This window comes from Aythya ferina, assembly GCF_964211825.1.
Source record: "Aythya ferina genome assembly, chromosome: 1".
NCBI lineage: Eukaryota > Metazoa > Chordata > Aves > Anseriformes > Anatidae > Aythya > Aythya ferina.
In genome coordinates this window covers 140,629,803-140,646,658 of record NC_140296.1, presented here as the reverse complement: position 1 = coordinate 140,646,658, position 16,856 = coordinate 140,629,803, and the positions used below count along the sequence as shown (strand labels likewise).

The following is a 16,856-nucleotide window of genomic DNA, read 5'->3' as shown; positions in this document are numbered from 1 at the left end:
TGTCCAATAAAATACAGCAACAAAATATGCTGTGAAATGTACCCATTATACACCTTGTTGGTATGCTGAGCGATGGAGATTTAGCAGAGAGATATGTTGCTCTTAAAATATGGAAGTCTACATGATGATACAGTTGAAACAAAGCTAAATTCCCATCTCAAGCCAAGCTTCTCTCAGGCTCGGTAAACTCTGCTCAACTTTGATGTGTTTTTTCTTTTCTTGAGAATTTCTGTATTTTTATGCTCTAGTTTAAGCAGAAGCAAGGAGCCCCACAAATCTCATTAAAAAGTATATTCTTGCAAGACTTTCAAACTATCTTAGGATGTTCCAATACTTTCAATAATAGAATAGGAAGAGGGTTTTTTTTTGTTGTTGTTGTTCTATTCTGATCAAGTTATATGAAACAGTTTAAGATACTTTTTAGCAGTAAAATCTCTTACACAAGAGAGTATTTTCATGATAACATTTGATATAAACCAGCTCCCCATTTTCTTTATTTTTTTTTTCTCGAGTTTTTGACGAATTGTTATAAACCATCTTCTTCCTAGACCTGCAAAAGGCGAGATGTGCTCATGTGCAATGGAGCATTTTAAGGCCTTAGTTCTTCATCACAATTCCTAGTGTAATGATACAGGATATAAGCACTGTAGAGGCCATTTGATGGCCCTTAGTACAAGGCTGTATGCCTAAAGAACAAATCTAATAAAACAAGTAATGATAGGAGGACTACTTTGCCTCCATCTTGGTAATGCTCCACCCATTTAAACTTCCTCTCTCCCCTTCTGTCTTCCCCTTTTCCTCTCTCCCCCCCTGGCCCATATGGTATATGTTATCTTTGCATAGACTCTCTTAAGCAGATCTGTTTCCCCACATGCTGGAGTAGGATCTAAACATACATACTGCAAGCCAGTTAAGTCTGTCTGGAAAAAAAAGAAGAACAGGACAGATAAAATCATGAAGATCTATGAAAAACTGAAGCAAAACAATATAAAAGTCTTTGATACATAATCTGCTTACCAAATCTGGAGGCCATTGGAAATTGTGCTCATTAAGAACACGCACTCATATTGCCTGTGTCCTCTGTTCTAGTGGAACCAACTTTATCTAGTTTATCTGTTTGATAAACTCTCCCTTTATCAGCATATGAATATAATTATTTTAGCAGTTGAAAGATTATGTTTTTGCTGGATAACTCATAGGTTACACAGACAAAAATATCACATCATTAGCATGGCCAGTATCAAATGTAGCTATAAATCATCAGCATTCAGCTTTTACTCCCAGATTATTGCTTTTAATTTTGAAAATACATGGTTAAATAAATCATTCTCTTCATCAAGAGTGAGAAATTAAATCCCAGTTTTAAAACTGTGTTCCAGCATCACACTAACTACTTGTTATGCTCTTTCTCGCAGGATGTAGGGATGTACTTCAAGCTCTGGTTGACCAGTCATGAATATTATTCTCAGTTTCAGTAGCTGGAACTGCACAGTCCACTGTTGCACATGTCAAAGCTATCTGTACAGCTAACAGCCCCTCCAAAATTATTCCATACTCTAATACGCTGGTATTTATTTCCTATGTTTCAAAGGGCTTAGATAACAAAGTGTGATGCATGCTTATATCACGGTATCTTACCTCCGATCAGCTTCACTCCGTATTAACCAGCCAAGCAAATAGCTCTTAATTGCCAGGAGCAATGAGACCACCAAGATGAAAGATCTGCCACTGTAGTTGCCCTAGTGCTTGCGCTTGCTGGACCCTGGGCAGCTGTTTCTCCATCACCTTTCCCACCAGGGAGGTTGGGAGCAACCTAGGACAAAGCCCTGATGGGAAACACAGTCTGTGACTGAGGAGAAACAGGGGGATCAGGTGGTACAGATGTGCTGATTGCAGTACTTCTTTTAAATTGCAAGTCCTGGGCTGCTTAGATCAGACTAACTTTAGAGGGTGTGGGTTTAGTTCTTTTCTGGTGAGCAGAAAATGGTTCAGAAATTAATATGCCACCATTAATATGGTTCTGGTCAGAAACTCAAAATAATTCATGGTCTGGAAATGAAGTAAAAAACATGATGAAAGAATCTCATGTGCTACAAGGTTGCTGAGGAGTTCTGGCTTATGCCTCACACTTCTATATCTCCACCTTCTCATGGGACATCTGAATAAATCCCACTGCCTCTTTGATTCATGGATAAGTGACAAAGTTTTTTGTTTGTAAGGACAAGTGCCTGGTTGTGCACCTGAAGAGGAAGCACTTACCTGCCTGAGGCAGGGTAAGAATTGTGGAGCTCTGATAATGCTGCAGACCTGTCTTGTAGTCTTTGGAGCCTGATTTGCACCCAAAGGAATGGATTTCTCTTTTGTCTGGAAATTAATGTACACCACAGCTACCATCTTGGGATTGCAAGGTCAGAAAGTTGTGAGGGATTGATGCTACAAAGGTAAGGTCCCCACACAGAAATCAGTAATTTTCTGGGGATGTAATATTATGGAAAATGCCAAACCAATGAGATTGTTTTTTACAATAGAAAGACATCGCTAGTAAACACAATAATCTTTTAGTAGGAATTCAAAATCCTTGTTGTCTGGGTATTCATCTATCATACTCTCAAATGCTGTGCTTGCTGTAGCCATCTGATATAACTGACTTTTCCTTTTTAAATGCTTTAATACGACATATTTATAATGTATGTATATATGCATGTAAAAATATAAAGCTTGCTATGTGTGGTTCCTGTAGCAACAAAAACTATTGCACAGTGTTTCAAAGCAAATAATGATTTGGTGCCTGGATATGCAAGAGGCATTTTCATGTCCTCCCCTTATTTGCATCAGCTCCATTAAGGTGATGAATACATACAGTCCTGACAGTGTAAAGCAAGCAAAGAAGCAAGAAGAAGTATTTTCTGTTATTCAGTCCTGTAGAAGGGGATACAGGGAAGGCTCTATCTTCTGGACAGGGTTATAAAAGCAAAGGAGAAGCCTTTAGAGATTGTATCTGGAGTAGCCTGGGCAATTTTTCTGCTCCGCATTTCTTGGGCAGAGAGCCGCTTGAAACATTTCCAGCTAGTATTGTTGTGGTTTTTTGTGTTTGAGGTTTATTTTATTTTATTTTTTTTACTGGGGAATGTCAATTCACGGAAATCAACAAGTTCCATGGGAATATGCTTAAATATGTTTTTATTGCACAAAAAAAGAAAAAAACAAATGGTGCTGACAAGGTCAAGGAATGTTCTGATGCTTCATTTCAAACTTATTGGTTTTAATATCTCATATTGTATAAAGCTTTAAACAGAGGCAAAAATGAACTTTTTTTTTTTTTTTTTTTTTTTTTTAATTTTAAATAAGAGAATCACTTTAGGGGCAACTTTTGTAATTGTGTGGAGCTGGAAACAGAGTGTACTGAAAATACCAGTTCTTGTGTGGAGTTACAATCCCTACTGTTGTTAGTGTCTATTAAAAAGTCATAGTCTGTGTGGAAGAGCTTGAAATGAGCATGGACAGGGCTATGAGGCTATTTGAGGAACCAATGTGATGCAGCTATTAATGTGTTTAAAAGAGGGCTTTGCATTACTTGTGTATTTCTAAGCCTGGAACTGCAGTTTCTTGCTAATGGTTTTTGTAAAGGTGTGGTATACAAGCTTTGGGAAAAGATGCTGCATGTGTAGAAAGTCTACTTTAAAGCTTTCATTCACTGTTGAATATTAATACTGGATTACTTGCATTGCACTTGTTATCTTGTAGGAGTGTGGCTTTAATAAATCCTGAACTGTGGTCTGTGAGGCTTCAAACCCGCTTCTGTGAACAGTTGTATATGCTGAAATATGCATTTAACCTTCTGATGTGATAAAATATGAATGTACCATATCCATTTTGTTTTTAATTAGCAGTCTCTGCTTGAGAACATTGACAGAGCACATTCAAGTGCTTTAGCTTCTCAGCTTTTCCTTTTTTCCCTCCAGGTTTCCGCATGTTTTTGTGTGTTTTTTTTTTTTTTTTTTTTTTTTTCTGTTGCTGTTTTGTTTTTTTTTGGAGGGGGGGTGTAGTGAGGGTGGAGGAGTGTCTGTTGTGGTTTTTAGCCTTGCAATAAACGTTAAGAGATTTACTTGTCCTTGAGAACAAAATATATGTGCACATGAAACTCTTCTAGAGAATAAGTGCTCTTTCATAATTTAGATGCTTGTGATCATCTCCTTCTGGGCTAAAAGTGTTTTTTCTTCTAGAGTTAGTCTATTTGAAGAAATGGAATCCATTTCAACTAAATCTAACAAAACCTTTTACAAAGGAAAATGTCATTTTTGCAATAAGATTATACACGGACTGCTTCACTTCCTCGCATGCAAAAGGTACCTATATTCAGGCCAGAAAGGTTAGACCCAGTGGGTGCCTTTTGTCTGATGGTGGAAGAAGAGCTCAGTGGTATGAGCACCCAGTGGGGCCTCGTGCTGAAGACAGCAGCCAGACCCCACTGTCTGACCCCTGAGGGGAAACCTTTCTACCCGTCCAACGCTGAGGTAGACAAGCCTGATATGAATTGAATAGTATGGGGGTCAGACCTTTTGCAACCCCACTTCAAAGGCCTCCTCCCACTATGCAAGCAAGACACTTTCTCTTATTTATCTAGCTTTACTCTGAACTTATTTTATCCATATACAAAGTTTCATGTATCTTCCTTTAGCAGTTGTTTCCCAATGCCTTTCCTGCAAGCTTTGGAGTGCAAGCTGAGCACTCAATTTACGTCAAGGTGCATCCTCAACACCTAATGAAAAAAGGCTGAAGATGCAATCTAATTTATGAGTTATATTAAGTTCCACACATATAACTCATGATAATGCAAATGAGAGCTAATCTCTCTGTATAGTGTAGTCACATATTCCTCAGAATGATCTAGAAGATGTTTCTAAATGATCCTAGCTCATTGTAGTGTATTTAGGAACATGTGTGCTTTCAGCAGCTACTTTTTTTGCATGGCCTTGGATTTTTACCTTTTTTTTTTTTTTTTTTTTTTTTTTTTCTGCTTGTCCATAGTTTGGATCAACTGATGGGGGCAAAAATGCCTGCAGGCTGGTGTCCGTGAGGCCTGGGTAAAGGGCCACCCCTGCATGCAGGGAAAGCGCAGCACACAGCAATGGTGGGAGCTACTGGGGTAGTAAGATCAGGGATGGGTTGCCTTTTGATCTACAGCATCCTCCTCCCTCTCCTCAGTCCTACCCTTGTCAGTGGTACCCAGCCATGTCTAAAGCTGCTGCCATGAGCAGCACTGAATGAGTGGAGGAATAAAATGAATGCCGCCAACACCCCAGCCTGAAAATATTCTTGCAACTTTCATCCAGTGTCCAGCCCTGAAAACATTGGTGTTAAGATGAGCTCTAGCCCAGTGATTTGGGACTGTTGTCTGTGACCTCAGGTACTCTGCTCCTCCATCCCATGCTGAGTCTGCATTGTTGGCTGAGCATTGGACTGGACTCAGGGTAATTTTGCAGCCTGTCTATGCTGTTTGGATGCCACTGTGCTCCTGGGTGCAAACTCTGGACATCTCCAAAGCACAGGAGATAAAGTGGGTTCATTTCTTATTCTGGGGATCAGGTGTGCCTCCACATGCTTTGGTGTTCTCCACTGTCCAAAGTGCTTTGTGGCAGTGTTTCCCTTGTGGTGTTCATTCCTTTGAGGAAGCAGCTGTCCAGAAATTGTCACGTGCTCAAAGCTGCATGGCAAACACACTTAAGCAAGTGGCTTCACCCTAAGACACATGACACACAGAACTGGGGTTTGGGCCTATGGTTCACCAGACATTAGAGCTGCAACACTGTAGGATCAAGGCAATTCTTTTGTCCTCCCTCTCTGGGGCTGACCAGGCTGTACCATCTGTTCTCTGTGTGCTAGACACAGCGTAGGGAAGCGGCAAGCTGAGCAATGCAGTGCTAGAAAATCAGAGGTGAGGGAGGAAGAATGGGATTCCCAACCAATGCAGAGAAAAGGGAGAACAGAAAATGATGAGTGGAAAGTGAAATACAAAGGAGTGGGTAATTAGTCATCCTACCTGTCTTTGCTTTGCTTGTGCCTAGGATGATGCAACTCTTGTTAGTGTCAGAATAATCTTAGTAAAGGGGACCTGGGGAAAGGACTGCAAGTAGGAACTGAAGTGGAAGCTGAAGACCTCAATGACAGTATGGGGAAAGTGTGTGAGTGGACTTCCAGGTAAAGAGATGCAGCCCTTCCTGCCACAGGCTTTGCTTGTCTGACCCAAGCAGTCTGTAAATGTACCAACAGCTTTCTTAAAAGGATGTAAATGATCTGATGCCATGAAAACAGACACAGAGCCTGGATGCAGTCAATGGAAAGTGCTGCAAAACCATCCTAGGTAGAAAATGTTCTGTACTGAAAGTTTAGTATTTGGGCCTGAACTAGTCAGTAGGCTCTTTTGGTGCTTTTCTAGGCTTTTGGCTTGATTCATTTGGGAGTGGCCCTTCTCCAAGAAAAATGTTATGCAGTTTCTATGGGATACATAACAAATCAGTGGTTTTTTTGTTTTGTTTTGTTTTTTCCATGATCTGGTAATCCTATTTCCCTTGCATGCCGGGAGATCCTACTATGTGATCTAGTAACTAGCTGTTAACTCAAGGTACTATATTTTTGATCCATCAGCCACCAAAAACCTATGCATGTAAACACCAAGTGTCTAGAAAATATGAACAACCTGTTGAATTTAGTAGCACAAGAATTCCCTAAAGGCATAAAGCCTGTCTCAAAGACACTTGGTGTCCTAAATATAGTTTCAGTCAGGCCTATGCTAGAGAAAAGACCGGGATAGAACAAGGTGAGAGTTGGTGCCAGAAGATCTGAAAGATCAATGTCATTTTTGTCTTGCTTCTGATACAGTACTCTCTCTCATCAGCTTCAGCTAAGAAACTGGACTCTTACTGAGTTCAGTTTCCACATATTTCAGTACTGATCCTAACAGTCTTGGTGACATTATCTGGAGCATTGATGCAGAACCTGCAAGAAAAACTGCGGAACTCATTGAAGCCCTTCCAAACAGGAAATGGGATAATGGCAGCGTACAACCAAGCTGCAAAACTTCACTTTTACTCTTCCATATGTAGACAAGTCATTTGATACCACACAGGCAATATCATAAGCTTGTGTTTTATTTCTGGACCCTGATGTGGGAAGTGGAAGACATAAAATTTGAGGTCTCAGAGCTGTACTTTGAGTAAAGACAAACACCTAGAAGAGAATTCAGCTAAATCATAAAAGATTCAGTCTGAAATCAGAGTAGTTATATGGAGAAATGTTCTAGAACAGTCCTTATGCTCCAGGTTAACACTGTCTCTTCTTATACCAGGTCTGGTCTTCTGGAAACAGCACCGCTCTGTAGTATGTGGACTTCTCAGACCTGGCTGTCATTGCAAGAATGAATGCAAGAGCAGAAGAATTAGGTTTAATACACTTAAATTCTGCACATCTTCCCTGACATATCTATAGCTGCAAACCTAGCGTGCATGCAAGCAGTAATACTTGGGGAAAGTCCTTTGGCTTGCACAGTGTACTTTATTATGTCAGCTGGCTTAAGCTGTCCTGACAAAATAACCATGTGGAGCTGAGCGTGTATGTAGCATTTGTACTAGTAGTTCACATTTAAAGTAAAAGTAGAGAACCTTTCCACTCAGTCCTCACTTTGTAGTGGTTTCTGACTAGTTTTCTGTCTATGATCTTGGTTCTTGAAAGCAAGCATTCCTAATTCTCAGTGCAGCTTGATGCTCACAGGCAGGTTTAATCTCACAGCCCACTTAGTTACCAAAGGAAAGGAGCATCTGGTATGTATCTAAGGGCTAATAATTATCACTGAGATATTGCATGAAGATACATGTATTCTCTCAATCATAGCATTCTCTGGGACAGAAGCTACAGGGGAGAGCTATTTCAGCTGAGTGCTTCTGTGCCAATGGGAAAAACATAGGGAGAGAGTTTAAAATGGACCAAGGGGAAAAACAATTTATTTAAACTAACTTGCTGAGTCTCCTGCATTCCGTTACAAAACATTTTCTAACCTCCAATATTTTTAAGGCACACATGTGAGCCTGCCCCTTGCTCCACAAAGAGCAGAATGTTCTTCTGCTTCTGTTAGAAGCCAACATGCTCAGCACTTCTCAGAAGGCTCCTGCCATATTCCTGGGCGAGCTACCAAACATCATCTCTGAACACCGTTAATTCAACCATCTGCTTCAAGGCAGTACCAACTGGTGTTACTGTCACTACTACCGTTACTGGTGTTTTGTTTTGTTAGATCCCAATGCATGTTGCCGATTTTGTGGCAACAAAAGTTTGTAGTATAGTGGGCTGTATAATATCTGGACTGTTTGCTAGGGATCCATGGATGCTGATCTGCTCTTTGGCACAAACTTGCTTAAACTGGGAATGCAGGCATGCTATATCTGAGGCTACCGAAATCCTCTGCATAGGGAGTATTCAGAATGCTTTCTCCTAGAAAAGTAACGTCTTGACAGAACCGAGGTCTGTCCTCTGAATGGCAGAATTCCTAGCAGTGTAAGTTCCAGTTATTTTCTCTGCTTGTGTTGTTTGAATAGATTGCAGCACATTCAAAGAACAGTGAAGGTACTTCAGGTCAGCTTGTACCAGCCAGAATTTCTTCAGCAACACAAATATGGTATATTCTATGTGGTATATGCTAATGCATCTTTTATCTCCTCCAAACCATTTTTATACAATTGTAACCCGAGCTGAAATCCTCACATGCAGAGCTTCCCACTGCTGTGATATCCAACTACTTTACAAATAGGAAAGCATTTATCCTCCCCAAGCTTTGTTGAAATAACGATATATATTAATAATTATGGTAGACATGTGAAGTGATTGACCTAAGGTTGCTCAAGAAATCTGTACCACATGGGAGACTAACTAAAGTCACTAGTTTTCAGAGTAAGACATTATTCATTAATGGAAACTGTGTTATAAGATATGCCAAACACAAACAAATTAGAGCTGGGCAACTTAGGATAGGCACCACTTCATTCCATTTTCCTTGCACTAGCTGCTGTGTATATAGTCTTTCCCAACCAAAAGAGCAACTGCATCACTTACATAAAGTAAAGCATCGTTGTCCTGGTTTCAGTTAGCACAGAATTAATTTTCTTCCTAGTAGCTGGTGGAATGCTGTGTTTTGGCTTAGAATGAGAAGAGTGCTGATAACACCCCGATGCTTTAATTGTTGCAGAGCAGTGCTTATACTAAGCCAAGGACATCTCAGCCTTTGCTCTGTCCTGCCAACGGGCAGGCTGGGGGGTGCAGTAAGAGCTGGGAGGGGACAGACCCAGGACAGGTGACCCAAACTAGCCAAAGGGGTATTCCATACCATCTGACGTCATGCTAAACAATATATAGGGGTGGCTAGCCGGGGGGAGGGGGCCGGACTGCTCGGGGTTAGGCTGGGCATCGGTCAGCGGGTGGTGAGCAATTGCATTGTGCATCACTTGTTTGTACATACTATTATTACTTTCGTATTATCACCATTGTATCATCATTATTATTATTGTTATTATTATTTTGTTTTTTTTTTTTTTTTCCTGTCTTATTAAACTGTCTTTATCTCAACTCACGGGCTTCACTTTCCATTTCTCTCCCCCGTCCCAGAGAGGGAGGGGGGAGGGTGAGCGAACGGCTGCGTGGTGTTTAGCTGCCGGTCGGGTTAAACCACGACAGTCTTTTTGGCGCCCAACGTGGGGCTCGAACCCACGACCCTGAGATTAAGAGTCTCATGCTCTACCGACTGAGCTAACCGGCTTACCTTGGAAACTGCATTGATACACTCAATAAATACCCAGATAAACTCCTGGCTACTTATGCTCCCTATGACATTGAGGGTCATAGGCAAATAATCTATTTTACATCTAAACTCCTCTCATTATGGCTACCTTGCATGTTCCATGGGCTAACATACAAACATGGCCGTTGCCACAGACCAGCTAAGAAAACAATATGAAGTAAGTGCTTTTCTTACAGCTAGTTAATGTCCAGACTTCATTGAATGTTGTCCTTGCAAATGCAAAGTGGGAGAATGAAAACCCTTCAGCTGAACTGATATTGAAGCCTTGATTTGGTCTTGTAGTCAACTGAGATGGCAAACCTATTTCCAAAATCAGTGTCCTATGCCATAAGCATAAACAAATGGTTTCATGCAAATATGTAAAATGTAATCTATACAAAAGCTACTAACTATAAAAATGCTTTGTAAGAAAAGTGACAAAGAAAACTCCTCACAGGAAGTGCACTCAGAGAAAGCTCTTTACAATTGAAGACAAATATTCCTCTGAGTCATAAATACATTTAATTTCCATATGTTAGAAAAGGAGGAGAAAGAGAGGAGGAGGTAATGGCATAAATGAAATGGGAGGTTCCTCTAGTAAATTCAGATGAGCATTTGCTCCTTTAGGCATCTGCTTGTAGGAATATGCCAGACGAAAACTTTGCATCCATATGGTGCACTGCAAACAAGGCACTCGTCAGTATACAAACATCAGCTGACTTTCTGCACATCTTTTTTGTTTGCCTTATAGTGAACATTAAATACAGTCCTCTAATCTCTGCTGGATCTTGTTGGTTCTAAACAATGAAAAAGGAAGTAGAAAATAAACAGGTATTCTTTAGGGGCTGGAGGATGTTGAGGTAGCAAATAATTAAGTGACTTGCCAAGACCACACAAGAAGTGAACTATTATCGATAGCCTTCAGGCTCCTTTTTTTTTCTTTTTTTTTTTTTTTTTTTCTCCTGCAGTTCTCATTAGTAGATACAGGGCTTCTCACACAGAAACTAGGCTTGCTTTAAGTAAAGCATCATTTAACTCGGGAACTGCATCGATGCACTCACTGAACATCCAGATAACCTCCTGGCTGCCTGTGCTCCTCATGGCACTCAGGGACTTAGGAAAATAATCTATTTTGCAGCTAAACTCCTTAAAAGGACAAGCCACCCGGTGCTTGGGTGCAAGTTGGCTGCATACCTTCTTGCTTTAGTGATTTAATATCTGTCTTTAATTGGGATGAGTGTAGCCCTTTTAATTGAGGGATTTAGGATAACAAGGCTGTGTGCTCAGGTTGGTAGAGCTCTGCTGAAGAACACTGGTCCTACGCTGGTTTTGAAAAGGGTGTTCTAAAGCAGCAGGACAGTTATGAAAGTATTTCTTTACAGTGAGACAGATCTAACTTTTCCTCTGTCTGGTTATAATCAAATTAGATTTTTTTTTTAGGCTTTAGAAATTGCTCCAGAGAGTGACTGACCATGTTTAAAAACAAAACAAAACAAAACTTTGAATAGCTCTAGCCTGACACTTTGTTAGCCTTCTGAATTAAGCATGTGTGTGTTTATCACCATGCTTATGAAGACTGGCTACCCCTGCCTCCAAAGCAGCCAAGTGAAAAGAAAGCCCCGTGGATGGCTATCATACGGCCCAGCAAGCGCACATCTGTGCCTTCTAGATAGCCCTCTTGCAAAAGAAAAGATCCAAGCAGAAGTAGAATATGACATAAGCCAACAACTTAATAACTACATTAAAATGAAATGCAACTGACCATATTTTTGCTCTGTTTCACTGACATCAGTTTGTGTGGTCAACCACACTTGCAGTTTCTACCTGATAGACTTTAAGACATAATTCATCTGTGCAGCCTCAAGAACCTCAGTGCAAACCACCCCTGCTGTGGCTGTGGTAAAAAGGGGTCCTCTGCCAGGAAAACAGACATTTCGTTCCATTATTCATTTTTAATACCTGTGCTGGGACTTCAAGTGCCACTTGTAATGGTTGTTTTTACCTCGATGCAGACATTTTAAATAAATTAATTCCAGAAGTTGTTTTCATGTGAGGAACCTGAATGGATATAAAATTATCTAGATGGCTGACAGCCAGCTGCAGTCTTGTTTAGTCACAAAAGTATCGCTGTCTCTCATGACTTTACCATGATTTTTCTGACATTTGCTACCTTTACTGCAGCCCTGATAGATGGCAGCATTCACTTTGAGAATTTCAGCTTTGTTTGAAAGCCCTTGTAGATGTACATTTACCCAGCCTGATTATGAAGACGTTTGAAAAAGTTAAGCAGGTGTTCTCTGAAACTTCACACCAGAAAGCGAAAAAAATAATTTTAATAGCAGTTACTTGAAAATGTGAATTTTAAAAAATGAAACATCCCTATTTTTGGGGGCAGTATTAGTATATGTTCAGGACCTGATGATAGTCAGAAGTCTGGAGCTAATAAGTAAAGGGAATACCTTATAAGAAAAAATATCAGGACACAAAGTTACTCCACTGTCTGTGTGAATTGCTCTCTGTAGCACAGGAGCATAGTAAATGCCCTTTTAGGTCATACCAACAGTCCATCTTAGCCAAGAGCTGAATTTCTGACAGTGGCAACAGGAGATACTGCTTAGGGAGAGCATGCAAGCCTGGCTGCTTTTTGTGGTCTGCTCCCCTCATTGAGAACTATTGCATTAAGGATGTTACAGGGCACATCCCTGTCCAGTGCTTTCAAAATCCATTTGTGGATCTCTTATCCATGAACTTGAGTAAATCCTTTTTGAACTTGCTGATGTTGCCTGTGTTTTAAAACTGTAGTAGCTAGTTTCAGGTTTTTACTATCCGTTCTGTCAAGAAGTACTTGCTTGTGTCTGTTTGAAGCCAGTCTTTCACTAGTTTCATCAAGTGGCCTCTAGCTCCTGTTCTTTAGGATTTGATGAAATCTGTTCTTTGTCTGTGTTCATTTTACCCACTATTTTCATGATTTGTAAACCTTTGATCATATCTTCCCTCTACCTTTTCCTCCCTAATTATGGAGTTCCAGTTTTACCTAAAGTTCTACAGACTGCAAAGCCAAATTCAGTCACAAATAAACATCTCTTTTTGACTCTGGACTTCTGAGAGTTACCTCTCCTGCAGGAGAAGCACTTGCACTATGCCTAACAAGGGTGCAAGAATTCCCCTCCACCTTCCCCTTCTCTTGCTCTTCTCTTCTTGAAAACATTTTAATGCGATATCACTTCACAGCTTTATACCAATATAACTTCAAGATTAGATATTGAAATGTATGTATTAGTTCTGGCTCCTAGTTAACTACTAGTGTAGATACACTTAGCAAATAAGCTACAGTTGTAAAGTCTACGTGCATGTAAGCACAATTCTTATACTTGTGTTCATATTAAAAACTGATCTCTTCAGCAATAAAAATTTACTGTGAGTACCCTTAAATTATGCGTGCTTGTGTAAATGACACCAAAAATCAGACTATGATTTTGCAGGAACTGCAAAGAAGCGAGGAGATGCTCTTTTCCCATATCATAGCAAGAAAATGATTAAATACTCCGTATCAAATCAATGAAGTCATTAACTTTTGTTTCTAAATCGACTTTAAGCACACTGCTCAAGAAATTCAGGCACTTCTCAAAACCACCTATAGAAAATTCTTAGCTTTTCTTATACTGAATACAGAAATGAATTAAGAAGGAAGACTTCAATTTCTTAGATTATTTTATTTTATTTTATTTTGTAATGTCATATTGCAAAATGCTTTAAAAGCCTAGGAGTTAGAAAATTTGACCTGGATATGATGGAATCTTGACTGTCTTGCCTAATACCTGACAATTCAGGATTCAAACTTTCATATTCTTAGTTCCTGTGTCTGTGTAACTGATCTTCCAAATGTTAATAAAGCATAAAAATAATGACATTCTGGATCTGCAGACAGCTCCTGTATCTTTGCTACAGATCAGAATTTTATCACTCGTTATAGGTGCAAAATTAATATGCCTCAGGTTAATATAAACATTGGTTTCATGCCCCTGCAAGCCGCAGTGGAAACACTGAATCAATACGGCTTTCAGAAAGCTTTGTGCAAAGCAAAGCTTTGAGCAGGAAAAGGCTGACACAAAAGGGGTCCTGTGTGGACAGATGTGTCCCCAAGAAAGGCAGCAGAGCTCCAAGACCCTCTTTCCATTGTCCTTTGGCAAGGGATATCTTGGAGGAGAGTGAAAGAGAAGAGGTGGTGAGAGGGAAGCAGAGTAAATATAGCAGAAATTCTTTGTAACAACATGTAGAAAGCCTAAGCAAGAGACAGGGTATTTCAGACCCTCAAACTCTAATGTATGGGGACACACGCTGGAGGGGGAGTTCTGCTTCACATACCAGATACACTAGGCAACAGTCAGAATGATTAACTTAACACTTACATAGACCACTGACGCTACCCTATAAATAGGCCTTAGCTAAGTTTTCAGTTCCACATACTTAAGGGCTTAAGTAAACAAAGGTACAGTTTAATTAAGATATCATGGCATATGGGATCAAGAACTACATACCAACCCATGCTTTTTTCTAATTTTCTATGAGTATTGCACAAACAAAAGCCCCAATCTGGATAAACTCCCAGAAGTTTAGGGTTTTGTCCAAAAATTACTTGATTCTCAAGAGTCTGCAAAATTGGCCTTATTCTCATCGGGACAATGGATTTTCCTCATGGCAATTTCAGATAAGGTGAAAAACATCATTCAAACTGCTTCTTCAAGTATTGCAGCACTGAAGTGGAAATTAGAGGGGGAAGGGGTAAGGGAGGAACTGAGGGAAGGGTGGAGGACATGGCTTTTAAAAGAAATTGGGCTAAATTCACTCTGAGTGACCATGACTTTGAAGATACTTTTAAATGAATTAATTTCCCCACAGCTCATTTCAGCTGCAGATCAACTGCAGGACATTCATTTCATTCACTTGTTGTATTTGGGCTAAAACACACATACAGCAGCGAGACACCCTGTCTGGTTGTTGTGCAGTAGGGATCTGACTTAAGCTAGTTAATACCAAATATAAGCTCTTTTCAGCTGAGTTGTTCACCCATCTGTGCTTTGTCCTTACACAGTATGTGTATTTTTTCATATAAATTTCCTAGTTAAAACTATGCTAATGGTGTTAAATTGTGCCTGTGTCAGTGGTAAATGTCTTGAGTTTTCGGAGTGGGACAGTTTTCACCCCTAGTCTAAACAAGGCCTCTGCAAATCCATCAGATGAGATTTATTTGTAAGATTGATCACACTGCTGCTCTTGCTGCAGTGAAGCTGTCTATAAAATTGTCCTGAAGCTAAATAAGTGTGTTCCCGAGCTGTTGTAAACGCCAGCGCATGGAGCGCCCTGCCCTCCTCAATTGAGGTAGCGCAAAATGGAGTCTGGGGCTCAAAAAAAGCTTCCTCACTGCTGTGCAAGTGCGAAATCTCAGGGAGGCATTTGGGTTATCTGTCAACTTTAAGAGCCTCCATGGCACCTAGCTTGGGTGAACTCCTAGAATTCATTTAATGCCCTGATAATGGCAGCTGGGCATGCTGCTGCGTGGTATGTATTCAGTGTCTTAAACTGCATCCCAAGCTGCTCACTGGCCTCTCCTGAATGGTGCATTCTAGCTCTGCACTAAAGAAGCCTCTTTCAAACTTAAAAAATATAATAAAATCACCCTGAGGCCCCAATAAATTGATCTCTCAATTGAAATGGGTGGAAAAAATAACTGTTTTGGAATGGCTTCTACCTAGGACATTAGACAAAGTGGAAAAATAAATGATACCCTGATATCCCCTTACTGGCCTATGTCTGAGAAGAGGTTTTATTATGGTACATTTTTCTCTTTTAGCTGTGTGTTTTGTTTCTTAATTATACAGAGCCCACACAACCCTTGTAGTGCAGGGCCACACATTCTGCCTAGGCTCTTCAACAGACAGCAAACATAAGGCCGCAAGCCCCAACTGCCAGAAGATACTTGGACATAAATATATGTGTGTATATATATATCCATCTCCCTACATGTTCATGTTGACTTTGTTCAACTAAAGCTTTCCGCTGAAGCACTGAGGTAAACTTCACTCCTGTGCTTTGGCTTATTCTTTGTGCTGGTGAGAGGTGCTGGCTGGCTGGCCTGGCAGCCCTGGTGGCAGGAGGCCTCTGCTTAGCCGTGGCCTGACTGCCTAGCAGGCAGTGGCAGCAGGGAGCTCTCCTCTTGCTGACACCTTGCAATCCTGCCCAGCTAGGGAAGCATCTTTAAGTGGCTTAGACTGACTTATTTGTTTCTAGTTGCACTGGATGTATAAAAGATAAGAGTATAGAGGTGAAGGCTCTCACTGACGTACAAGGAGACTTAGATGAAAAGATGAGATAAGGTGGCTGAAATTTTGACACTGTCCTCTGAGGCTAGGATGATAGTTTTCAGCAGTTTCCAGAACTATTTCCTGAGACAAATCTGTTTTAAATCAACTAATTGAGAAGTAATTTTAATTCTAAATTGCTGTTTGCTTTTTATTTGTTCGGACTTCTGTCCCCGATACTCTTCACAATGCCTCTTTGCCAGCCAAAAGAAAAGGGCAACAATGACAGCATGACATTTTTTTTTTTTATGGACCTTTGAGAAGAAAGATGGTCAGGTATCCTGAGCTAGAATGTCTTCCATAAGGATAAACTCAAGAGGAAAACTTAGCTCCCAGCTCCAATTCATGAAACACAACTCGGGACTTCAAGGCATTGGCTTGCTACCAATCATAAATATACTTTCATGAGCGTAGCAAAAGCATGCTCTTGTTGACATGCTAACCCCCCTCTGTCATATTTTGAGCTTCTGCTTTGAGGAATGATGATAATAAAATACCTGAGTAAAGTGGCTGCATGGATATTTTTCAGTACAAATATTTTTTCCTAGTATTGCTCTTGGAAATGATGGAATTACTTCTTTAGACATCTTCTGGGATGGGGGGCTGTGAAGGGTAGGACAGCAGCGTGCAGCAGACAGCCAATGTGGAAATAGCCAGCCTGAATAGTTAAATCT

General features: G+C 40.4%; 1 protein-coding gene and 1 long non-coding RNA gene across 3 annotated transcripts in view; one reads left to right on the top strand and one right to left on the bottom strand.

The window, feature by feature from the left end:
• Nucleotides 1–2,577, top strand: part of LOC311424356 — a 72,678-nt gene extending 70,101 nt beyond the window's left edge. Inside the window, exon 4 of the long non-coding RNA XR_014686068.1 lies at nt 2,220–2,577. This is a non-coding gene — a long non-coding RNA (uncharacterized lncRNA). The remainder of the gene's footprint in view (nt 1–2,219) is intronic.
• The window catches only part of RERG (RAS like estrogen regulated growth inhibitor), a 110,974-nt gene that overhangs the window by 76,166 nt on the left and 17,952 nt on the right, over nt 1–16,856 (bottom strand). The gene's annotated exons all lie outside the window — the stretch shown is intronic.